Below are 27,270 nucleotides of genomic sequence, written 5' to 3'. Positions count from 1 at the left end.
CACCAAAGCGTTATGTTACAAGACCTCACGTCTGTGCACCACCACCCAAGGGCAACCACCCACAGCCTTGGAGTGACACATTTCCCAGAGTTTTGGCGTCACCACTACACAATACCATTATGTGCGAACCCAGACGCACGACACTACTGCATGTTGGTTGCACCTTTGTCACCAGTTGCAGTATGTAACAACGACAAGATGCATTACTGATTCTGTATATGTTATTCTTGTATCATCAGCCCTGAAGAGTCGTGTTGACTCAACTGTACACGACGAAACACGTGTCGGCTTTGCATAACATTTCTTGAGTCTGGAGAGAATAAACCATCTTCTTGCTGTATCAAGAACACACCAAAGAATCTGCTTCTGTCTCCTTAAATACTTATCAGTCAATGTACTGTTTGTGATACTTTCATGTAGTAGCGAGAGCACAACTGTATACCATTGCCTAAAAGAGCCACGTTTTCAATGCTTTCCTGAAATGTAGAAGGTTCTGGGAATTTTTCAAATTAAATGGGAAGGAATTCTACAGTTAAGCGGTGCATGTTACAAAGCTTTTTCGACCCCAACGGGCAAGTCTGAACTTGGGCACCTCTATATTTTTCATGTCTGAATAGCGTAGAAGAGTGTACCAACAGAAAAGCTGGCTAACTGGTCCGATATTGTGTAGTGTCTTAAAGGCATTTCACAGAGCCTCAAAATGAAATCCTTTTTTTCATAGGCAGCCAATGCAGTTGGTTCAATGCCATGGATGCAGAATTAAATTTGGGGTGGCTGAAAATGAGAAGGGCTGCAGCGTTTTATAAAGTCTGAAGTTTTAATAGCATTCTTTGCTGTAAGCCGATAAATAATCCTTTACAGTAGTCCTGTTTGGACAAGACTAGTGCTGACATAATCAATTTTTGAAGATTAGTGTGGATACTTACTTCTCTACGATTAGAAGGCCTAACTTCTCTATGGAGACGGCCCTCCTGAGAGCTACTGAGACCTTGAGACAAGGGGCTGATGCTGGACATACTATGGCTTTGGTCATGTTGGACCTGAGTGCGGCGTTTGACACTGTAGCACATTCCATCTTGCTACAGTGTCTAAACAAAGCGGGTGTCACCAAGCATGCCTTGGGCTGGCTGAAAGCTTTTCTCACTGATCGTAGCTTTCAGGTCCAGAGGGGATCTTGCTTATCGGAGAGGATAGCTTTAGAGCAAGGGGTGCCTCAGGGCTCTGCCCTGAGCCCCACTTTATTTAATTTGTACATGGCTCCCTTAGCGGAGGTGGTGCAGTCGTACGGCGTACAATTAGTGTCATACGCCGACGACACTCAATTAATGTTCTCCCTCTCCCAAGCCCCTACAAGTGATGCTGCCAATTTTAAAGCCTGCTTGCAAGACCTAGCAAGATGGATGAGTGCGCACTGTCTGAAGCTTAATGGCTCCAAGACGGAGGTATTGATAATTGGAGGTAATGACTCGAGATGGACGGCCGACTGGTGGCCTACCTGTCTAGGGCCATTACCTACCCCATGCAAAGAGGCTAACAACCTAGGCATATGGATGGATTCCAAACTATCCTATGAGGGTCACATTCACAAAATAGTGGGTAAATGCTTCGGGGTGCTAAAAACTCTAAACCGTACCCTGGACCTACTTCCGTTGGAGGCTAGATGCACGATGACTCAAGCCCTGATAACCCCCCGGATAGACTATGGGAACGTGCTATTCCTTGGTGCCACGGAAAAAAACCTGAGACGTCTGCAGGTACTACAAAATACGGCAGCCCGTCTGGTTTTAAAACTTCCTAAAAGAGCTGCCTCAAAACCTGCTCTTGCTGCCTTGCATTGGCTCCCCATCAAGAAACAAATTCTGTTCAAAGCCCTCCTGATGTGCCATAGGATAATCTGGCCCAAGGCCCCCCAATATCTCCAAGATCTTGTTTCCATCTATGAGCCTACTAGAACACTCCGCTCTCAAGGTACTGGGCTACTCAAGACTCCCCGTGTTAACAAGGCCAGAATGGATGAAAGGTCTTTTAGAATGCTAGCAGCAAGTCACTGGAATCTCCTTCCATCTAACCTTAGGCTGGAAGAAACGGAAGCAAAATTTAGAAAACTGCTCAAAACTCACTTGTTCAAACTTTAGAAAGGTTCTACTCTGATGCACCTCCTCTTCTCCACGGCGCGGGGACACGCCGGGACGGCGTCACCAGGCGCTTCATAAACCCCTTTATTATTATATATAGGGTAGAATTTGTCTAAGAGTCTTCAAGAGAAAGAAAATTAGGAATCTGCTTCTCAAAGGAGAGTTCCCCGTGAAAAATGTGCCCCAGATTTCTAACCTTTTCCACTGGAGATGGCACCATTTCGGAGACCAAAAATGGTTGTTTCCGAAGAGTAGAACTTCAGATTTACCGGAGTTTAATCTCAGGCAATCATCAGCCATCCAGGTTCCAATATTTTCCATACAAAGGCGGAATTGGGAGGCTGAATGGGTCGGTTTTCCTGTGACAGACACCACAATTTGCTTGTTGTCTGCGTAGGAGACAACTGAAAAGCCAAAGGTTTTGACGAGTTTAACCAAAGGGAAGATGTACAAATTGAATATGGTGGGGCTTAGTGATGCCCCTTGAGGAACACCACAAGGGAGGTTCCACGTTAGGAAGGCACATTTTTCTAAAGTGATGTATTGTTTCCCTATCCACTAGAAAGGACGTCAATAAGACAAGGGCTTTGTCTCTGATACCAAGTTCATATAGGCGGTTGATCAGAATTACGTGATTGACAGTGTCAAATGCCGCAGAGAGATCTAATATATCAGGGTGGCGTTGTCATCTTTGTCAATGATGAATCTGATGCTCTCTGCAGCTACTATGAGAGCCGATACTGTGCTGTGCTGGTTCTGAAACTCAAACTGTGAGTCGTTTAACAAGCTATTTGGCCCCGACAACCTCTCTGGCAGGCCTCCTAGTGTATCGCCCCCCGGCCATTTTGGCCCCTTCGCTAGCGCCCTACTAGAATCGATATCAGTACTGGCCCATTCAACATCTAACTTCACTGTGCTAGGGGACCTTAATATTCATTTTGATGACCCCCTAGACACAGGGGCTGCCAAACTGATCCTAGACCTGGCTGCCTATGGTCTCCAACTAGCCAACTCCGGAGCCATCCATATCAAGGGCCACCTGCTAGACCCAGTTTTTACTAATGTTCATACCCTCCAGGCCAAAGCATCCTACCCCCTCCCCTGGACGGACCACTTTTTGGTCCCTCTCTTCTGGCCAGGAGAATTCAGGAAGCCCCATAAGCCTGTCACCTATACCCGGGACAGGGCATGGTCCAGACTCTCTACAGAGGACTGGGCCAGAGCCCTGGACTCTACTACCCCTGCTCCCTCAGAGGATCCTGTCATAGCGGACAGCAATTTCAGGAAGTGGATTTCCAACTCTCTCGACTACATCCTCCCTATAAAAACCCGCGAAGATAAAAACGGAAAGATAGGGTCAGCCCCATGGTTCAGCCCAGAACTCAGAACCCTCCGCAAGGAATGTAAAAAAGCAGAGCGACTGTGGAGAAAGGACTGGCTCCATGCTAGTAAGGACGCCTACCGAAGGTCGGTGAGAGCTTATAAATCTGCCCTGAAACTTACTAAAGCCTCTTACTACGATGAGAGGATAAAAAATGCCACCAACTCGGCGAGAGAGTCCTATCTCATTGCCAAAGAGCTCCTGAAAATTCCACAACCCCCTCACCCAACAGGTCCCTCCCGGGCAGGAGCAATGAACTTGCTAACTACTTCAACTCCAAAATCTCCCACATCCTAGCCTCACTCCCGCAGCCCAGCCAGCTAAACTCCAGGGACAACGACCTGCCTGACACCCGCCCAGGAGACACCTCTCACCCACATCTGTCCGCTGTTAGGGCGGTTTCTCTGGACGAGGTGGGAAAGACTCTGGCCAAGATGAAAAGCGGCTCCCCTTGTGACCCTGCTCCCATGAGATTCCTGAAAGCAGTTGCCCCTGCGATCGTGTCCCCTATCATGGATCTGATCAACACCTCGCTGTCCCAAGGTTCCGTCCCTCCTAGCTGGAAGGGGGCGGTAGTTAAAGCCCTTCTTAAAAAAAAACCAACTGGACCCTACCGATCTGGCAAACTACAGGCCGATCTCGCTCCTCCCGGGTATCAGAAAAATGGCCGAAAAACTGGTCAATGTCCAGCTGTCCCAGTTCCTGGAATCCAACAACCTACTGCGTCGGTCCCAAACGGGGTTCCGTCCTGGCCACGGCACGGACACTGCCCTCCTCGCAGTCATCGAGGAGGCAAGGTGCATTCTGGACTCAGGGGGGTCAGTGGCAGTGATCCTCCTGGACCTTAGTGCAGCCTTTGACACGGTGAACCACCGTGTCTTGCTCCACCGGCTGGCCAGGGCGGGACTCGGGGGCACCGCGTTGGCCTGGATAGAGTCATTTCTGTCGGGCCGTTCGTTCCAGGTCTGGGATGGCAACTCACGCTCTGATTCCCTGCCTTTGACTAGCGGGGTGCCCCAGGGGTCCTCACTAAGCCCCACCTTGTTTAACGCCTATATGGCCCCTTTAGAGGACATAGTTGCCCCCTTCGGCATCAAGATTGTGAGCTATGCGGACGACACGCAACTGGTCGTCTCGCTCTCACATCTCGACCACTGCCCGGACAATCTGTTGAACTGCCTCCAGGAAATCCACCTCTGGATGTGCGAGTCCTCACTCAAGCTCAACGGGTCTAAAACCGAAGTTATGCTGATGGGCAAGAAATGGTCAGCAATTCCACCATCTGTCTGGCCCGATGCTTTGGGTGAGGTGCCCGCCCCGAAGAAGGAAATCAAGAGTCTGGGGGTCTGGCTCGAACCAGATCTGTCCATGAAAACCCAGGCAACCAAAACAGCGGGAACTTGATTTAAGAAAAATGCCAGTGCGAATAATTTCAATAAAGAAGAGCGTGAGATGTACAGAAATAGTCTTGGTTGCAAGATTTAGAACTTTGGGGTGGCATGGGTCGTTTGGGGAAGCCGATTTCGTACTGAACAATAGGTTTCTGACCTGCTTTTGGGAGAGGGAGGTAAAGTTAGAAAAGCAACAAAGAGTGTCGATTTCTGGTTGGGTGCTGTGGTTGTTTAACAATTTGGGTGTGTTTGAAGAAAAAGTTGAGAAAACACTGAGCACTTTCGATTGGAAGGTTGTAGCTAGTGCTTTGCAAAAGTTTTGACTAACATTAGTCAGCTTGTTTTGAGCGAGTTTGATACGATTTTCACTGTTTTAAATAATTCTTTAGTCGTGTTTTTTGCTAATTAAATTTTTTGCCGAGAATAATCAGATTTATTTACAAAGATCATAATTTTGTATGTTTTAGGAGCTTGCCTATGTGTTGTTTTGTGCTCCTCTTAGTTTAGTCTCCATTTCCGTTCCAACTTGCGGCATACCTTTTTTTCTTCTATAAGGTTGGGGAAATACCAAGGTTCTGAGGGACTTTTGCATTGTCTGGTGAAGGTGGCCGCTGGCCGATAGTATTTATGGCCTTAGTTAGCCAAGAGTGATAGTTAGCTGCCATTATATCAGGGTCCGTTGTCAAAGTGAGATCGGAGGCAGATAAGGAATTTACTAGGCTGACTGAGTCTATTAGGTGCCAAGGCCACGTTGTACTGGATGATGGGAAAAAGGCAGTGGGACTAGCTACATTAGCAGAGGGGAGGTTAAATAGTATGGCACAGTGGTCAGACCATGCTAATGGTAAAGCATCTTGGAAATGAATGGAAGGCTGATCTGTTAAAGCCCCATCTAGGGTATGTCTGGCTTCGTGGGAACCAGTATTAATTATTTGTCTAAGACCAAACGTTGCCTTATCTGTTAATTTGTTGACGTATGCCAATGCTTGTTTAATATACTCCTAACCTTACCACTACCCACCCCTAAACTCTAAAATCACCCTTATCACCCTTTACCACTATCTACCCTTACACCCTAAATTTACCCTTAGCACTCTTTACTACTGCCCACCCCTGAACCCTAAAATTACCCTTATCACCCTTTATCACTACCCACCCCATAACCCTAAATTACCCTTACCCCCTTTATCACTACCCACCCCTAAATTCTAAAATTACCTTACCACCCGTTATCACTGCCAACTTCGAAACCTTAAAATTACCCTTACCTTCCTTTACCATTATCCAGCCCAAACCCTAGGTTTACTTACCTTCGGTAAGAAGCTATCTGGTAGAGACATATATTATTTGTAGATTCCTTACTGTAGAATTTCCCGCAGGTGTCAGTCTGGATCTGGAGATTTTTCATCAGCAATACCCCTGCACGTCAGTACGTGGCGTAGGTCGGCTCTGCATCCGTCGTTGGCGCCAGGATAACATGACATCAGTTCTTAACACGACTTTACACGTCAGAAGCGCAGAGCCATGAAGGACACTGACCACTGGTGCATCACAACTAGGGTCCTTGAGGGAAGTCCTTATCTCTAGAAATCAGTTTGCAGAGTGGGGAGGATGGGTGAGGCAATAAGGAATCTACAATTAATATAGGTCTCTACCAGATACATAGTTACCGAAGGTAAGTAACTTGTTCATGTAATAGACTATTAGTTATAGATCGCTTACCATAGAATAGATACCCCAGCAATACCATTCCCAGAGGAGGGTCTGCAAACTAAGATCACACTAGGAGGTCCTAGAGGACCAAACGGGCAAAATACCCCTCACTCCGCAATAGGCTGTCCAGGCAGTAGTGTCTGGTAAATGTGTGCAGGGATGCCTACGTTGCTGCCTGACAGATGTCAAGGACTGGGACTCCGTGTGCTAATGTAGTTGTTGCCGCTGTTGCTCTTGTGGAGTGAGCACACAACCCCACAGGAGGTCCTTATTTGCCAATGCATAGCATATTTTTAATGCAGAGGACAAACCATCAAGAGATAGTCCGTTTTTGCACAGCCCGACCTTTCTTCGCGCCCACATAGCCAATGAAGAGTCGATCATCCACCCGGAAGTCTTTGGTACGATCAAGATAAAAAGACAATGCACGTTTTGAGACCAGACAGTGGAGACTCTCCTCCTCCTTGGAGGGATGCGGGGGCAAGTAAAAGGTGGCAAAGTGATAGATTGTCCCACGAGAAATGGTGTGACCACTTTAGGAAGGAGCAAATCTTTCGTTCATAGCACCAGTTTAACTGGATGGATAAACAAATAGGGAGGCTTGGAAGATAGAGCCTGAAGGTCGCTCACTCTACGAGCGGAGGTGACGGCAATAAGAAAAGCAGTCTTGAGTCAGCAGCCTGAGAGGATAATTATGAAGAAGCTCGAAGGGATCCCACAAGAAGGGTTTAAACTCAATTTAAATCCCATTGAGTCATTATGAAAGGAGAAGGAGGAAACACATGAGTAAGGTCCTTAAATAACCTACTAACAATGGGAGATTTGAATAAGGAAGGCTGATCTGGCAGTTGTAAAAGGCAGAGATAGCTGCAAAATAACCTTAAAGGGTGCCCAAAGCAGGGCCCTGCTGGGCCAAAGAGAGTATGTACTAGAGACCCTCTGACAGAGAGGCAGAAAGGGGATCAACAGCCTTTGATGTGCATCATGCCACAAACTTGTTCCATCTACAGGCAAATCCTGAATTAGTGGAGGGACGCCTGGCTGCCAAGATGACATCACATACTTCGGGAGGAAGGTCAAAAGCTGTCAACTGCCACTGCTCAATCTTCATGCAAGGAGGTGTCGACTGGACAGGTCTGGCAGACGAACCGTCCCCTGCTGCTAAGACAGAAGATCCTCCCAAAGGGGCAGTGTAATCGCAGGATCGATGGCCATGCTCAGAAGGTCAGAATACCAGACTCGTTGTGCCCAATCCAAAGCCACAAGATTGACTTGAGCCCGGTCATGCTTGATCTTCTTGAGCACTCTGGGCAGAACTGGTATAGGCGGAAAGGCATTAGATGAGGCCAAAGCTCCACTCGCGATGAAAAGCATTGCAGAGTGAGAGCCGGCTTGAAAACTCCAATGTGCATGTGAGGGTTTCCCTCCCACAACGGCAGGTCCTCCCGACGATTCCAACATGACGGCTGCCATGTTCCAGACCGGAAGCAGGGTGAGCGGTCCAGCGGCCACAGCAGGAATCGACAAACTAACAATCAGAGAGCAGCTGGGCGGAGCCATTGACGACAAGGAGACGCCGGGAATCAGACTTAAGCGTGACACAGGAGAAAAGGAAGCAGACGAGGGAGAGAAGAGCGGAGAGTCGTTCCTGACTGAGGAGGAGGAGCACCAGAGAGGAGACCGCTCCAGGAGCAATGTCCTTGAATCCAGCACTCCAACAGGAGAAGATGAGGCTTGGACTCCCAACCCTGCGGCCCAGGAGGGTCGTGGGTCCAGGCAAGTGCCCCAAGCACAGGATTTATCTTTTAGGGGCTGGTGAGCGGGGGTTATAGGCCACATCACCCCGAAACACTGAATCCCTCCTGGCACCTAGACACGACACAATAGAGAGCACAGGTGACGGGAGCATTCTTCACTACAAATGGCACCAGACCAAAGTGATCAGACTGTGTCCTTTTTGTTTTGAGTTCCTTTTACGGAATCCCCCTGAGAAGAAAAGTAAGGCTGGGATGGAGTCCTATCAAGAAGATAGCTTCCTGTGGACTGGGACTTCATTTTGTTTTACTCCCATTTGTGGCTTTCATTTCTCTACAACCTCAAGTCCGTGACTGGACATATTTACCCAAGAAGCATTGGGATAAACAGGAAGAGAGCATTAATAAAAAAGAACAAACACTATCCATACTGTCTCCAGTGTTCCTTCTAACGGGAGGGCTGGGTGACTGGGGTAGCCACCAGCTCAATGGCGGTGGTCACAGCTCATCTGCGCAGATCGGGGGTACCAGCCTTCCCCTATCTCGAGGACACGGTAAACTGATAGTGTTCGTGGTCCACCGTGATCTGTAAGTACCGTCTTGGGCAGGAAGGACGGAAATAGGGAAATAAGCGTCCTGCAAGTCCAACGCTACCATCCAGTCTCCTGGGTCAAGGGCAGAAAGGACATGGGCCAAATTGGGCATTTTTAACCTGTCATTCCAGAAGAAGTAGTTGAGGGTCTGGAGGTCTAGGACAGGACGCAGGACCTTGTCTTTTTTGGGCACAAAAAAGTAGCAGGAATAACAATCATGTCCTACTTCTGTCACTGGGACCCGTAACTTCCTCGCGAAGAAGTGACAAATGATCCTCAGACAGGAAGGCGGCATGGCAGGAAGCGTAGTCTCAAAGGGGAGGGAGTAGGCCCTTTGGACGATCTGCAGAACCCACCTGTCCGATGTGATGGATTATCAGCGGAAGAGGTGATGGCAAATGCTGCCTCCCACTGGCTGTTGATTGGCCTTAAATGTTAGACAAGGAAGGTTTGGAGGCCGTGGCAGGGGGAAAGAGAGGTATGGCCAGCCTGCTGGCTCCTTGACCCACGAGGACGCTAGGTCTCACATCCGCTGCCACGGAGAGGCTGGGCGGCTGCGTGACTCAGTGGCTGGCCTGAAACACTCAAGCGCTCAGTCTGCCTTGTCGCAGAAAAGGCGAGTGCCATTGAAGTGCATGGCCATGGAGAAGGACCTCCCCCGAAAAGCCAGAAGACCCCGACCAGGCGTAGCGTCTGAGAGCTACTGATGTGGCAATCGTTCTGCCCAGTGAGTCGGTGGCATCCAGTCCAAAACAGATGTTAAATTTAAATGCATCTCGCCGGTCTGCAACTGTTAGGGAGTGAATGGCCCAGGCTTCCTCTGGGCACTGAGGCAGCACTTGCACAACCGTATCCCAGATAGTATGGGAGTATCGGACCAAGAGGCAAGTAGGATTCACATACCGCAAAGCCAAGCTGGAGGAAGAAAAAATCTTCTTCCCAAGATGGTCCAGCTTCTTGGATTCCCTGTCTGGGGGAGCAGAAGGGAACACACCTTTTGAAGATGAGGCTTGGACAACCAAGCGCTCAGGTGAGGGATGTTGTGTCAGGAATGCTGGGTTGCCCGGAGCAGGTGGTGGGCGATTGTCCTGTCCACAGGAGCCTCTGTGCTGGGCTTGGACTAAGTACCCAAAAAGACATCTGTAAGGGCTTCATTGAAGGGCAAAAGGGGTTCAGAAGTGGAAGCCGCAGTATGAAGCACCTCTGTCAGGAGATTGGTCCTGACTGCCACCGAAGGGAGCTCATGGCCGAGGACCTTGGCTGCCCTTTTCACCACAGCACTGGAATCCCCCTCCTCCATAGCCACGGTAGGGGGAGAAAGCATGCCAGTGTCAGGGGAAGTGTCCCTGGGGGCACAATCGATACCGGGAACGTCGTCATCGGGGAAGGTCGAGTGAGATTGACAGGGTGTTGATTGGAGTCTGAAAACAGATCTACGGGCCCTCTGGGTTCTGGGATGAAGCCGCTGGCGTCGAAGGCCTGAGCCCCCAACCGACTTCGCAGGGCCCAAAGGCACACTAGCGGACCAGGGCTGCCTAAAAATGAGGTGAAGGGCCTCATAGAACTTTTGTATCTGGGCAGGAGACGCCCCGGCTCCTGGAAAAACAGGGAGGAACTGAGTTGTCTCAGAAGGCCGCTCTGGGACGGTGCGCTCGAGCGACATCGCTTGGAGTTCCGCATTGAGTTGGCCGACAGACGGGGTGAAGTCAGAGAATGCCTGTGCTTCTTCGACTTCTTCCTGTGTTTGCCTGACTTACCCGATCTCCCGACGACTTGGAGTGCAACAAGGAGTGTGGGCTCCGCGACCATCCTCAAGACCTTCCCCTCAAACCAGAATGGAAGTGACACAGAGCAGAGCGCAGGGCTCCAGCAGCTTTCGGGACCCCTCCCACAAAGCCTTCGGGTTCATGGCCCGGCGCTCGGACCACAACTTCGGGTGGTGGTCGCGCTCCAAACACCAAAGGCACATGAGGTGCGGATCAGTCATGGACATCATCCGGTGGAAGGAGCAGCAGGTCTTGAAGCCGGTCCTACGCTGAGACATCCTCGATGCACTTAAGAGTCCAACACTCAAGGAAAAAGCTGATCTGCACATGGGCTGACGCACAAAAGGAAAGAACTAACTTCAGCGCACATAGGCGGCGTCTATATTGGTCCCACAAAACCAACGACGTACGCAGAGCCGACCGACACCACCTACAGACGCGCAGGGGTACTGCTGATGAAAAATGGCAAGATCCAGATTGATGCCTGGGGGAAATTCTAAGGTAAGGAATCTACAACAAATAGTCTTGATCAGATATTATCTTTACCTCCCTTTACCGCTACCAACTCTAAACCGTAAAATTAATCTTTTCATCCTTTACCACTACTCACCCAAAAAAGCCTAAATTTACCCTCACCACCCTTTACCACTGTCAAATCCTAAACCTTAAAATTTCCTTTACCACTACCCATCCCAAATCCTACAATTACCTTTCTCTCCCTTTACCACTACCAACCCAAAACCTTAAAATAACTCTTATCGCCCTTTATCACTACCCACTCTTAAACCCTACATTTACCCTTACCAACCTTTACCTCTGCCCATCCCAAATCCTGAAATTACCCTTACCACCTTTTGACATTACCCACCATTAAATTATAAAAATTACCTCAACCACCCTTTCCCACTACCAAGACCCTCCCTTTACCAACATCCATCTTTCGACCCTAAAATTACTCATACCACTACTCACCCCTAAACCCTAAAATTATCCTTACCTCCATTAACACTACCTGCCCCTAAACCATGAAATTACCCTACTACTTTTTACTATTGCCAACTCCTAAACCCAAAAATTACCCTTACCTCCCTTTACCACTACCCACCCATACCATCCTTTACCACTACCACTACCCAGCCCAAAACCCTAAAATGATGCTTACTTCCCTTTACCAATACCCATCCTTCAATCCTAAAATTACTCTTACCACCCTTTACCACTACCCACCCCTAAACCCTAAAATTACTCTTACTTCCTGTAGGAGGCTGGCTTATTATATGGAACACACTTATTTAAGTGAAGCACCCTGCACTACTCCAGACAACCCTTATGGTGATTTTAGACAACCTTAGAAAGCTCTCTAAGTGGTAGCTGTGGAGAGCAGCATCAGGCTTAGTCTAGAAGGTGTTAAGCAGCTTGTTTTACCAGAACTAATCATATAGTATAGGTTGAGTGAAAAAGAACCACACAGTGTAGGTATAAAAATAGTTATTTATTTTAAATACTCACTAACACATTTGTATATCTCCTACTCGGAGATATAATCACAATACATAAAAAACTTCAATAGTAGAACAGGTAAGTAGCACAAATACCAAGTGGTCTCAAGGAGGAGACCAAACCATATACTAATAAAGTGGAATGCGAACTGTGACCGAAGTCAAGACTTGACCCAGAAGACTTAAAAGAGCGGGGGATCCAAGGAACCACCCAAAAACCCCACGGAGGCAGTGTGCAGAGGGAAACACAGCTGCGTACTCAAAGCAAGTCAATGGGAAAGACATGGTTGCAGTTTTCAAGAAGAACGACCCTTCCCAAAGGACCCTGAAGAAACCCAGTGGAAGTTGGAAGGTTGGAGAGTCTCCCCACCAGTGGATGACCCAGGAACCAGATTACCTACACCAGGGAAGCAGGGTGCAGAGTGACGACGGAAACCGCTGTAGACCACAGTGGAGAACTTCAGTGAAGATGCCACTGGCGAAGAATGTGAAAGAGTCCGGTGGAATCCATGGGTGGATTCTTGAAGAGGAGTGCCTGCAGGCAGAGGGTAAAGAGTCTATGCCACTTGGGAGTGACCAGGAGGCACGGAAGACCAATGACCACTGATGACGGAAGATGCAGGAGTTGACGGTGACCTTGTCACTGCAGCTGTGAGGAACAGGTGACGCTGTAGAAGGAGCCATTCACGAGCTGTCCGCATCGGAAGTCGAGAACCAGGGGGTCGGTCTCCTGCAAGAGTACCAACAAGCCTTAGCAGCAGCAACAGACGTGGGAAACGATGAGGATGCAGTGTAGGGACCAGCAAGGTCCAAAGGACTCACCATGTGCAGGAGAGTCAGAGCAGGCCTCGAGCAAGCAGGGGAACCCACTGGAGCCAAAGAAGACACTCAAGAGGTCCCACAGACTGAAGGCACAGGAGTCGCAAAAGAACACCTCGAGCAGCCCAGCAAGGATGCAGGTCCACAGTGCAGAGGATGCAGTGAGGACAAAGATCTTGGTAGGTAGGGATGCTGGAGGCTGAAGGTTCTTAGAGCCATAAGATCTCTTGAGAAGAGAGTCAACAAGCCTTAGCAACGGCAAGTCAATGTGGTGCACAGGGGTGCTGTTCCAGCGGTTCCTACGAGGGATACTGTCCTCAAACTCAGTGAGCATACAGTGCAGGCCTCGAGGGAGTTGCAGAACCACCACCTGTGTTGCTTGGCCTTTCGAAGTCTGGAGGACATCAGGAGCAACAGACGGGTCAGCTTAGTTGCGGTGCCTGCAGATGCGGGGGAGTGACTCCTTCACTCCAAGGGAGTTTCCTTCGGGTGTCTTGGATGCCCACTGGCCTGGAGAAGAACCTAGATGAAGCACAGGCACAGACAACAAAGAAGACTGGCAGGACGATGAGACCAGGAGCAGCAGGAGCCTTCCAGATGCAGTCTAGGTTCCCAAAGCGAAGTCCAACGAAATCCAAAGTGTCCAGACGGTTGAACATGAAGTGGTTTCAGAGCAGAATCTTGTCCCACGATGAATCTGAAGAGCCACCCACAAGTAAGCTCATAAGAACCCAAAGGAAAGGGGTTGGGATGGTTCAGGGACCACTCCCAGAGGAGGAGCTGGATAGAGGGGAGGATACTCCCATGTCCTTTATCCAGTTTCGCGCCAGAGCGGGAGTCAAAGGCTCCCTGAACTGTTTCCAACTGGAGTATGCGAGGAGGGCACCAAATGTGCCCTTCAAAGCAGTCTGGTGGCGCTGGGAAGCACCCCCACCCCCACCCAATACACCAAGTCCTGTCTGGGAGGTGGTCACAACTCCCTGTAACAGTGAACCTATTGTTCTACCTTCCCTTACTCAAGCCTGGCTCAGCAGCAGGAAAGCAGAATCGTGTCTGTGGTCGGCAGCAGCACTGGCTTGCTGTTAGACCATGAAAGGCTGGTACTGAGAATACAGGGGGGCTCCCTAGGGGAGCCCCCCAGTACATGGGATTCTACATCCAACACTAGAAACGGTGTTAGGGTAGGATTCCAACATGTTTGATACTAAACATGACCGGTTTTGGTGCAGCCAATATATAGTTAGACATCTCGTAATTGACTTGATGTCTACTATATGTATAAAATGGCTGAGTGCACTTACAAAGATTGGAGGATCGATTTCTGGGTTTGTAGGGTTTGTCCTGCTCATGCAGGGGACCCTCACACTTATAACCTAGCACCCTGACTTCAGGATTGAATGGCCTACCTTATGGCGACTTATAGGGTTTAAGTGCAGTGAACTCAGATATAAGGAAACATACCTGTTTTGAGTGGTGCTAGCACCAGCTCACACAGGATGCAATGGCAGGCCTGTTGTCATGGTCTCTTATGGGTGGCACAATACATGCTGCAGCCCATGGGAGACCCTCGGTGTACCTATGCCCTGAGTTCCTATGTACCATATACATGGGACTTAGAAGGGTACACCAGTAGCCAATTAGGAAGGTCCCAAAGTACTTACCATAGTGCAATTTAGGGAACGGGCACAGTGACTGGGGTCCTGATTAGCAGGATCCCAGTTTGACTAGTCAGAAAACAGAATGACACCAGCAAAAATTGGGGGTAACCAAGAACGCAGATCCTACTTTCCTACACTTCCTTTTATCAATACCCATACTTCAACCTTAAAATTACCCATACTACACTTTACCACTAACCACTTCCAAACCATAAAAATTACCCTTGCCTCCTTTTACCAATACTCACCCCTAAACCCTGATATTACCATTACTATCCTATACGACTACCCACCCATCACCCCAAAATTATCCTTACCATTGTTTACCACTACCCACCCCTTAATCCTAAATTTATCCTTACAGCTGCCCATCTCATAACCCTAAAATTACCTTTACCAGTACCCATCCTAAAATTACCTTTACCACTACCCACCCCAAAGCCTAAAACGTACCCTTACCTTACCCTTTCTTTACAACCCACACTAAACCAACATTATTTTTACCTCCCTTTAATACCACCCACCTCAAATCCTAAAATTACCCTTACCACCCTTTACCACTACCCACCCCATAACCTTATACTTAGCCGTAGAAATATTACGTTTCATTTTCCACCTTCAGAGGTAAATGCATGCTAGCTGACGAGACAAAAACAAATTCTGCACCCTACTGGGAATCAGAGAGACTTTGTAGCCGTTGCATCAGTCGACAGAAGGTGGATGGCCACGTCACACTCAGTGGGACACTAAAGCGGACAGCCCCTCAGTGTTTCCTCACTGCCCAGAGGTAGTAGTTGGTCAGTGGCCACCTGATTGGTAAGGTAGCCAGGGTCAGCGCAAGATGACTACTCCCCCTGACTCCAAGAGTATGGCATCACTTCCTGCCCCTGCGGTGGGGGAGGGGGGAGTTCGGCTTGGATATTTAGATGGGCTCACCACCTGAATATTTCTCTTTCGATGAACAACATCACCCCTGTCAAACATACAGCACCGGATAGATAATAAGATGGCAATGCGATGCCTGGTGGCTGAAGATTATTTTAGAATGGGTATCAGCGGTTATTACTAAACGTCACTGCATTCTTATTGTGGAAATCGCAGAAATTACCGGTAGCATAAGCTGAAGCCATTTTGTTTGTGGCATCCATTTGTGTTAGCCATGTGATTCTTCCATCTTCACTGTTGCTTGCCTTTCTATTCCGCTTGAGTCATCAACTGTAGTTAAATCCTTCAGTACTGAGCCAGAGCACAGCGCATGCTCAGAAAGGCCTGTTGTTGCTAGAATGCACCTGTTCTAGAATATAACTGTCAGGTTATTACAACTGATGCAGCAGTTCTGTCTCCCCTCCCACTTTGCTGACCAAGTGATTTCTGTCTGCCCATGTTAGTCAATAACTTTTCCTGTATATGCCTGTACCTCCTCTTTGAATCTCCATGCTTACTCAGCAACAAATCGAGTATATAAGCACCATGGTTTCTGTATTCCTTGTACTACCTCATTCAGTGCCCAAAGGGTGTTGTATTGATGTAGTCCCACTCATGAGTGTTAATAAACTTGTTTTCTTGATATTCCAGCTTCCGTGCCAATCTCTAGTTTGTTGGTTTAAGGACCAGTGGACAGATAAGGGTGAACCCCTGCACCAGTGGGCTCCTAAAAATGCTAATTTCCACAAATTGGCGCCCGAACAGGTAATCATCGGAGATGCGGCCATCCGAAAGAGCGGTCTTGATGGAAGACAGGAATCTACTGAGGAGGTACTCTGCACAAGGAGACCCTTTGTCTTTGCAGACCGATGTGTTTTACGGTTTTCCTGATCTGACCCTCTGGGTGGTGGCCGGAGATCTCTTTTGGCGTAAGTATTGCAGTGACCATTAGGTCCACCCAGAGCTTGGCAGGTGGATGTTGGAGACTTTGGTTTGGTAAGGTCGTTGTTTTGGATTTGCTTGGTCAAGATTCTGGTTCTGTCTGTTTGTTTATTGCAATAAACAAAAGCAGGTAATGAGGAGATTTTTTGTCTCTATTTCTACACTTGAAATAAATACTATTTGATTATAATATTATATTTTATTATATTTTTGGCATGCCTGCTCCTAGCACACTTCGTAGAATGTGTTGCTGTCTTGGAGGTACTAATATGGATCTAGAAAGTAGTCAGCTGGCTCCCCTTGAGGGGACACCCAATAGCTTTATGTATATTAAATAAGGAATTTCTTCCATAATGTATAGTACACTGTGGAACAAATATACGAAAATCCTGATCTACAATGGCCAGTAAACGGGTCATTTGAATTAAAAAAGTTTCAGTTTGTTGAGCAATGTTTATTAAGGAGAAAGAGTCGACAAGCTATGTTTGATTGTGTACGAACGTGGGTGAAAGAGGTGAACAAGAGAGTGAGGAGAGAAGAAGCTATAGCAAAAAAAAAAAAAACAGCGTAGGACTATTCACCAGAAGGCATTGGAACTGAAAAATAAAGAGTTGAGGGAAATTAAAGAGAAAGAAGAGAGTGAGCTTTGTTTAGAGGTAACTGGCCAGTACCCTATTAGGCGCACCGTTTATCCCATGCTTAATAGACCACAAGATGATTCTATTTTGTTAGATGGACCCCGCCCCGTATAAATTCCCTAGCACCCCTGAGAATGAAGATTCTGATGATGAGCATCTTTCTATAGATGAAAAAGATAATGATAAGCAAACAGGGCGGACAACTCGTTCTACTTTAACCACTGAGCATAAGGCCACTCTTAGATCCGCTGCCCGTAAAGCAGCTAATGGGCATGACTCAGTTTCAGAGATTCTAGCAATGATTCAGCAATGGTCAGATCTAGAGCAGGTATAATTTTCAGAGACATTTACTTGTGAGGTAGTGACCAGATTTAGAAAATATTCGGATGCTCTAGAGCCTACTGAATAAATTCTGATTATAAATAGTTATATGATGGCACCTTTCTTTCCTCACGGGTGTCCGATCCAATTAGGCGAGTGGTTAAGCCGCGCGTTGAGGCATTCCGTTTACGGGAAGAGGAAAAGGCAGCTGATAAGGCTACAGCTGAACAAACAGTTCAGTCTCCGGCACAACAAGAAGGAGTTACAGGGATAGATGCAGATACTAGTAATCCTGTAGTTACTGTGAAACCAATGCGTGAAGCTGCGCCTTTGTATGTTCCTCCAAAGGGAGCAGTAACAAGTAATGATAAAACTTCAGATAATGTTAAGGGATATTTGATTTAGAAATAGGTGTATACCCTTTGGTGTAGAGCAGACGTTATGGCTCTTAAACCTGCTTTGCCTGATCCATGCAAAAATCCAGCCGCTTTTTATGAAGAAGTAGAAGAAGCTATTAGTTGTTGCACTATGACATTGCCTGATATTGACATGTTCTTTGGACTTATTTTACCCCCTGATATGTGGAGATCAATTCGGAAGGTAGATGATAATGTAGCTTATGGTGATACTTGGGTGCATTTAGAGGGAATAGATGCTGATAGAGCGCCTGCGCAGAAACCACAACAGTTGATACTAGATCTTCCCAAAGCTATTGTAATTAAGTTGAAAACTCTTATACCTTCTAAGAAAATAGATTGGACAGCATTAGAGTCTTGTAAGCAGTAAGCGGATGAGTCAGTTTCTGATTTCTTTACACGATTCGAAGAGACATTCCATGACTTTAGTGGGCAGTCATTGACAGATGAGACGGGTAAGCATCTGATTGTTGACAAATTTGTTGCTAACATATTGCCAGAAATAGCTAGTCGCCTAAAGGCCAGCGAGAGTTCATGGACTAAGTCTTCCCCGTCTCCCTGTTGACTATGGCCCAGTATTATGAGCATTAGGAATTGGCGGCAAAAGGCTAAAAAAGTTAAAGATTTAAAAACAAAAGTTATGTTGGCTCAAGCCTATGGTCCATCATTTAGAGGTAGTGCGAGAGGTGGACGTACGATGTATCGCCCTGGTGTACCCCTTTTCCCTTGAACAACTTTGTCTTCTGATCACTGTGAGTATTGTAAGGAGATTGGACATTGGCATTCTGCGTGCCCCCTTTTGCGAGGTCATCAGTATCAGCGGGGTAGAGGTAGTATGAGAGGCCGCCCATGGAACACAGGAAATAGGGGAGGCATGGATAATCGTACCAGATTTGAGGCAGTTGAAACCAACCCAACTTCTTTTAATACCTTTGACAGACAAAACCAATACCAAATGTCTGATTACTTGGCTGATGGCCCGAAGGATTCTGATTATGCTTAGGAATGCCTTGGATGGGGTAAGGAACCGGTTGAGGTTCCAGTAGATGAGAGGGGTCCCTATGTCGAGGCAATCATCATGGATTCTACTGATCGCTTTCTGGTTGATACAGGAGCTACTCGTAGTGCTCTGTCTAAACAATTGGTTCCTAGGTCTCCCGTCTGGCGCAATGATAACATCGATAGGATTTGATGGGACACCTTCCCTTAGCCCACTGTCATAGCCACTTGCATTTAGTCTTGATAAATCCACTACAGCATGTCCATTTCTGCTTTCCCCTAACACACCAGATAATATTGTGGGTATCGATATGTTCAAACATTTTCGTGCTACAATACGTTGTTTCCCAGAAGGTGTGCGTGTTATTTTAAATGACAACTATCTGATGGTTGAGAGGTCTTGTCTCATTAAAGAGGATGTTGCTCTAGCATCGTTTCCTAGCACTTTGTGGGCTACATCATAAACTGATGTGGGACAAATTGTTATCCCACCAGTACATATTTAAGTGAAGGAAGGTGCTTCATTGCCTCGATTGCCCCAATATAAAATCTCTCGAGAAGGTGAAGAAGCATTGATATACATTGTGCAGGATTTGATTGGAGTGGGGGTTGTGGAAGAAGTCCCCTACAATACCTGTAATAGCCCTATTCTTCCCATTTTGAAAAAGGACACTGATACTAAGGTTTATAGATTTATCATTGACCTGCAAGAGGTAAACAAGGTAGTCGTACCTCAATATCCAGTAGTCTCTGACCTCATGACACTTCTTAATATGGTTCCTCCTACTGCAACTACATTCAGTGTGATCAATTTGAAGAATGCTTTCTTCTCGATACCTATTCATCCTGACAGCCGTTACTTGTTCGGCTTCACTTTGAATAATCGATCCTTCAGATTTTGTAGAGCTCCACAAGGGTGTACAGAGAGTCCTAGCATTTATAGCCAGGCATTGAAAAGACAGCTCGATTCTTTCCCTGTACTGAACGGGGTGGCTCTTATTCAATATGTCGATGACATCTTGTTGGCTGCTGATACCCCTGAACAGTGTGAAGAAGGAACATTGTCATTGCTCTCATTTCTTGCCTCTCATCATCACAAAGTCTCTCGGAAGAAATTGCAGTATTGTAGACAGCAGGTTACCTACTTGGGTCGCCTCCTGTCTAAGGAGGGACGTGCACTCACACCAGATCACATTCAAACTATTTTGGACACGCCTGTGCCCTGTACTCAGAAGGATGTTTGTGCACTGATTGGCCTTACATCTTCATGTAGGCAGTGGATCCCTGGCTTTTCCTACATTGTTAAGCCCTTGTTAGCCCTTTTGACTAAAGACACTCCGATGCCTCTCCCATGGACTACTGAATGCCACTTACGTCAAGCTCTTTGCTCTGCACCAGTATTAGGAACTCCAGACTACACTAAGGCCTTCACATTCTATGTACACAAGAGTTGTGCTCTCTCGGTTTTAACCCAGACACATGGTGATAAGCAGCGTCCTTGTGCATATTTCTCAGCTGTCCTTGATCCAGTCGCTTCTGCATTGCCTGGGTGTTTTCGAGCGATAGCGGCGACAGCTGTGCCTATACGTCAGAGTGAGGGAATAGTCGTCACATAAATTGCTTGTGTTAGTGCCCCATGCAGTTGACGCCCATTTGAACCAAACGAAAACACAACATTTGACTATTGCTCGCTTGACAGGTTATGTATGGACACTTTTGGCCCCTTATATCACATTGAAAAGATGTTCGACTTTAAATACTGCTACACTATTGCCATTTCCAGCTACTCAGCCTCAGTCACAAGAGTCCCATGCATGTATATCCCTTACTGAAGAACAAACAAAGGGTTGTGTTGACCTACAAGATACGCCCCTTTCTAGTGTTGATGGGGAACTGTTTGTTGATGGGTCCTGCTTGAAATTGCCTGATGGCACGACATCTGCTGGCTATGCAATTACAACACTTCAGACTGTAGTTGAGACAGCTTGCATCCCACAGAAGTCAGCTCAGGCAGCTGAGTTGATAGCGCTAACAAGAGCATGTGAGCTTAGCACTGATCTGTTTGTTAACATCTATACCGATAGCCGATATGCTTTTGAAGTGGCTCACGATTTTGGGCTACTTTTGAAGGAAGAGGCTTCCTTAATTCATACGGGTCACAAATAGTGCATGGGGAATTAGTATATAATCTCCTTACTGCTTTGACACATCCTAAGAAAATAGCAATTGTGAAGCACAAGTTACTACGTGTGTAACGATATATCTGTAAGAGACATTAGTTAGTGATAGATTCCTTACCTTATTTTTTGCGTAGCAGTTCCCTTGCGCGTAGGTAGGCGTCGTCTGCGGCTCCGCGTCCGTCGTCGGCGTCGTGATGACGTCGTCGGAGTACTTAGACGCCGCCTCCGCGTGCTGACGTCAGTTCTTAGACACAGCTTTTCCGCGCCAGAAGCGCCGAGCCATGTTAAAAACCAACACTGGTGCCATTGAAACTAGGGCCCTGAAAGGGGATGACCTTAACCCTAGATATCGGTTCGCAGAACGGGGAGGATGGGTGGGTCGGTAAGGAATCTATCACTAACTAATGTCTCTTACAGATATATCGTTACACAAGTAGTAACTTGTGCATCTGAAAGAGACACGTTAGAGATAGATTCCTTACCTTGTAATAGATACCCCAGCAATACCAACCCCGGTGGCGGGTCTGCGAACCAATAATCACACCAGAAAGTCCTGGAGGAAAGAACGGCCAAAGAAGCCATCCCTCCGGACTTGACTGTCCAGGCAGTAGTGTCTTGCATACGTGTGCAGCGAGGCCCACGTAGCTGCCTGGCAAATGTCCTGCAAGGGCACTCCCCGGCCCAGGGCAGTTGTAGTCGCCGTGGCCCGGGTGGAATGAGCCCGCAATCCAACTGGGGGCTCCTTTTTAGCCAAGGAGTAACATGCCTGGATACACAAGATGATCCACCGCGAGATGGTCCGCTTGTGCACCGCTTTCCCCTTCTTAGCGCCCATGTAACCAACAAAGAGTTGGTCATCCACCCGGAACTGGCGTGTGCGATCCAAATAGAATGAAAGCACACGTTTTGGGTCCAGACGGTGGAGCCGCTCTTCCTCTTTAGAGGGATGCGGTGGCGGAAAGAAGGTGGGCAAGGTGATAGACTGCCCGATGTGGAAGGCCGTGACAACCTTGGGCAGGAAAGATGGCTTAGTACGCAACAAAACCTTGTCCGGATGGACAGACAGGAAAGGGGGTGTACAGGAAAGAGCCAGGAGCTCACTCACTCTCCTGGCAGAGGTGATGGCAACCAGGAAAGCAGTCTTCAAAGTAAGAAGACGGAGAGGACAGTTGTGAAGTGGCTCAAAGGGAGCGCACATCAGAAACGTAAGAACAAGGTTCAAGTCCCACTGAGGCATCACAAACGGAACAGGAGGGAACATGTGTGTGATGCCCTTCAGAAAACGATTAACAATAGGGGACTTGAACAAAGAAGGTTGATCAGGCAGCCTTAAAAAAGCTGAAAGGGCAGAAAGGTAGCCCTTGATAGTGCCCAGAGCAGAGCCCTGCTGGGCAAGAGAAAGAAGAGAAGAACCTCAGAAAGAGGGGCAGCAAGAGGATCCACAGCCTTTGCTGTGCACCATGCCACAAATCTGTTCCACCTGCAGGCGTATACCGACTTAGTGGAGGGACGCCTGGCTGCCAGAATGACCAGACCCCCCAGGATATAGCGGCATGGAATCGCAAATTTAGCGGCACAAAAATGGAAATTTAGCGGCACAAATATGGAAATTTAGCGGCAATTTTGCGGCATTTTATTTGGTCATTTTTCCTACAAAAAACACAGATATCTTTGCATTTTTTAGTTATTTAACAACATGAAGCTATGTATGTTTGAGTTAATTACAATGTAGACACTTTGTTTCCCTCGAAAAGCATGTACAGATATTCAAGTGTATTTCTAGATATGGTTTGGGAATTCTCAACCTGTCAAATCCTGGTGCTGGTCGTGGGGAAATGAAGTGGTGAAGTATTCCAGGGGCGTGACGTCGTTGGACAGTCCGCACCATTGGTCTCTTGAAGTGCATGCTCTGCTTGTTGTCGAACCAGACCTGGAGTAGGTGATGGCGTGACCGAGCGAGATGTCAAATGCAGAGTTCACCCGAGTCCACCGTGATGCACACCCTTTGGCTCACAGCCCTACTTATGCCTCGTCATGATGCACGGTGCACTTTCGGTTCTCTGCAGCTATATGTGTACTGTGAATGCACCCTCTCCTAACCCCTAAACTCCAACATGCAGAACTCCCTATGCATTCCCAAGTCCAATGGCAAATCCAGAAGTCTCTTCTAAGTAGCTGCCCGCCCCTACCAATCCCCACACCTGTGCAACGCAAACAACCTGCTCACTTTCAAGAAACTGCTGGAAACACATCTCTTCAAGAACATGTTCCACACTTTCTTGCATCCTTCTCTTTTCTCTCTGCTCCTAGAAGCAATTCAGGCATCCGGTGCACACTATTTAAATATATGTAAATAAAATAAGTATTCAGTGACAGTGCAGCTTGCATTGTGGGCACCCCACCTGCAAAATCGTATGCAGTGATGTGGCCAGGAGTATAGGGTGGTACTTGGGCATGCACAGCTATCTTCCCTAAAGGGCTGTAATGACTGTGCGAGGTTGGACCTGAAGAAGAAAGACTGCAGTGCACATTAGATAAAAACAAACACACCTGAGGGCATTGTGGTGTCGTATTTACCAAAGCCCCCATCAATCTGGGCGTGTGCCTGGCTAGCTAATAAAGGACCTCCTCTGGCAATTGAATGGCATTTATTTTGTACCACAGATCTACCCGGTCCAAGGCGCCCAAGGGGCCATTTCCCCTAATAAGTGTGACAATTCAGACTATTTTAGGTCACACAAAGCTATAATAGTGGCATGAGCGGTAGGGATTATTAATTTTCAATCTATATTGTGTAAATAAACACTGCTGTTGTGCTAATCTCAAAATTAAAAACAGCGCCATCATCTGAAACTAGGGGTGGTACACTTTTGCAGACACTTGGTAACATAAAAGATCAAGAGGGAAGAGAAAACAAGTAACTCAAAGACATCAAATTAGCAGCGCAAGGAATTATTAGCAAGGGGAACGGTGGGTGTGATATAGGCAAAGGAATGGAAGGGAGGGTATTAGGGAGTTTCGGTGCATTCAAAGCAAAGACACATAACTGGCAGGCTCTTCTGCTCAACAAGGAGCTTCAAGCCACTGAAAACTAGGAATCATGCCTTGAGTACTGATGTTAGAAGGGAAGGATGTAGAAAGAGAGAATGGCTAAAATACAAACAGAAAATTAATTGGCAACATATTATGTAAAGTGGTACAGACTGGGACAGTGTGCCAAATGACAAACAAAATGTGTTCTCCTCAGTGCAGGTTCAGATCTGTGCTGCATTAAAAACAGACCGGAGTTTGAATACGTTCTTTCTATGTAGATAACATGGTGGTTCTCTAAGAGGGAAAGGGGGACCAGGACCAGAAAGGTGAATGCAGTGTGTAAGTGTACCTGTACGTTATGAAATGTTTTAGGGTTCTCTTACTCTCCTATTCCTGCTCCCAGGCGGTAGCATCAGGGGCACACAAAATACGTGACACTTCCCATTTCGTACACATTCAGTGGAACTAATGGGTTAGCCTATGTCAGACAAAAGGTTAGGTGGTCAAATGATTTTCTACATCTCCCCATGCCATCGTGGCAATCATCTTAGAGATGCACAGGTGACCAAAATTGGTGCACACAGATGTAATAATATTGAAGAGGCCGCACAATCATCTGGGACCTTTCTGAAATTTGTCTTGAAATCCTAAGGCAAAAAGTGGGCAAAAACGGCTGCTGCATTTCTGGTGCACTTCTTTACCATGGCCACTTGGATCGTTAAAATAAAGGTCTTCTTTTGAGTCAATATATCGGCTGTCTTTCAGGTCCTGACGTCTGATATCGACTTGCAATGATTGCAGAGTGAAATTGTTTCACAACATTGGTAATTTGTCAGAGGCCGCCTGCGTTATGTCTCGTGGCCTCGGTGTTTTGTTAGGCTGACCCCGGCATTGCACGGCTCCGATTCAAACTGGCGCGCAAACTTTCTCTTCTAATCTCTAGAAGGGATTTTGTCACCAGGCCAAATCTACATTTCAGATTTGAAAGCTGGGGCAAAGGTTAGTGTTCGCAGGTTTGAGATCATGTTTTTAATATCAGATGACACCTTTGTCAAACAGTGCAGGGTGTACGGGAAAAAAGGGAAAAAAACACCCTGACTGGGTTTCAGTAGTCGAGGAATTTGATCCCCCAGAGAACAGCCCTTGGCCTTGCGTGTTGTTTAACTCTTTAAACAGACCCCCAGGATATAGTGGCATGGATTAACTTTTGTAAAAATACCGCGATTTCTACAAAGTGCCGATTTCGCGGGCACTCTTGTAAAAATTGTGGCATTTTTACATAAGTGCCGATTTCGCGGCAAACCGCGATATCCTGGAGGGTCTGATTACAGACTTCAGGAGGCAAGTCAAATGGCCTCAACTGTCGCCGCTTAATCTTCAAGCATGGAGGTGGAGACTGGACAGGTTCGGGTGGAGGACCGTCCCCTGCTGCTGCTACAGAAGGTCCTCCTGAAGAGGCAGACGAACCGGGGGATCGACTGACATACTGAGTAGCTCTGGATACCAGTACCTTCGTGCCCAGTCCGGAGCCACAAGGATGACTTGTGCCCGGTCACGCTTGATCTTCAGCACTCTGGGCAGAACTGGTATAGGCGGAAAGTCGTACAACAGACCGCAACTCCACACGCGACGAAAAGCGTCGCCGAGCGAGTGCCGCCTTGGAAATTCCAACGCGCAGAACTGATGACATTGCGCGTTCTCTTCGGTGGCGAATAGAACTAACCAAGGCTCTCCCCATCGCTGAAAGAGGCCTTGCGAGTTCAGACGCCATTCGTGATCCATCATGCACCGACGGCTGAGTTCGTCCGCCCTGGCGTTCAGAGAACCTGCCAGGTGTTGAACCACCAGGGTCACGCCCTGATGTTCCAGCCACTGCCAGAGGCGCAGAGCCTCCTGGCAAAGGGTCCACGACCCCACCCTGCCCTGTTTGTTGCAGTACCACATGGCGGTGGTGTTGTCCGTGAACACCTGCACTACACTCTCCCGGACAGAGGGGAGGAATGCCTTCAGTGCTAGACGAATCGCCCGCAGCTCCAAAAGGTTGATATGGAGCTGGGACTCCGCCGGAGACCAGAGGCCTCTGATCTCCGCCTCTCCCATGTGGCCTTCGCAGCCCTGGAGGGACGCGTCCGTCCCAATTACGTGCTCCGGTTGGGGAAGGGAGAGGGATCTGCTGCTGACCCAATCGCGGTCCGTAAGCCACCACTGCAGTTGTCTCGCAGTGCCCTCCGAGATCAGGACATGGTCGGAAAGGTTGCCCTGATGCTGGGCCCACTGAAACTTCAGGTCCCACTGCAGAGCCGCATCCGCCACCGAGCGGGATGCACCAGAAGGATGCAGGAGGCCATCAGCCCCAGAAGCCGCAGCGTCAACCTGACCTAGACCCGGGATAAAGGCCGAAAGAATGGAATCAGAGCCTGAATATTCCGGACCCGCTGTTCGGGAGGATAAACCCGAAACTGCGCCGAGTCGAGAACTGCTCCGATGAAGAGGAGCTTCTGAGAGGGGCACAGGTGTGACTTCGGCACATTGATGGAGAACACCAGCTGGTGCAGGAGGTCTGCCATAGTCTGGAGGTGGCTGACGACCGTCTGGGGCGAGACCGCCTTCAACAACCAGTCGTCAAGGTAGGGGAAGACTGAAACCCCTAAGTTGCGCAGATGAGCTGCGACCACCGCCATCACCTTTGTGAACACCCGTAGGGCGCTGGTAAGGCCGAACAGGAGCACGGTAAACTGAAAGTGCTTGCGGCCAACCGTGAACCGCAGGTAGCGCCGGTGGGCCGGCAGGACGGGGATGTGGAAATGCACGTCCTGCAAGTCCAACGCTACCATCCAGTCTTCTGGGTCCAGGGCATCTAAGACCTGAGCCAGTGTCAGCATTTTGAACTTCTCCTTCCGGAGGAAGCCGTTGACGTTCCGGAGATCCAAGATAGGGCGTAGGCCCCCTTTGCCCTTCTTGGGTAACAGAAAGTAGTGGGAGTAACAACCACACCCTACTTCTGGCCCAGGAACGCGCTCGATGGCCCCCTTGGCCAAGAGGGCCGCAACTTCCTCCTGCAGAAGTCGCAAATGATCCCCGATACTCGGTGGTATTGCGGTGGCATGG

The sequence above is a fragment of the Lissotriton helveticus genome, chromosome 9 (genome assembly GCF_964261635.1).
Source record: "Lissotriton helveticus chromosome 9, aLisHel1.1, whole genome shotgun sequence".
NCBI classification, from domain to species: Eukaryota; Metazoa; Chordata; class Amphibia; order Caudata; family Salamandridae; genus Lissotriton; species Lissotriton helveticus.
This window is presented reverse-complemented; position numbering follows the sequence as displayed.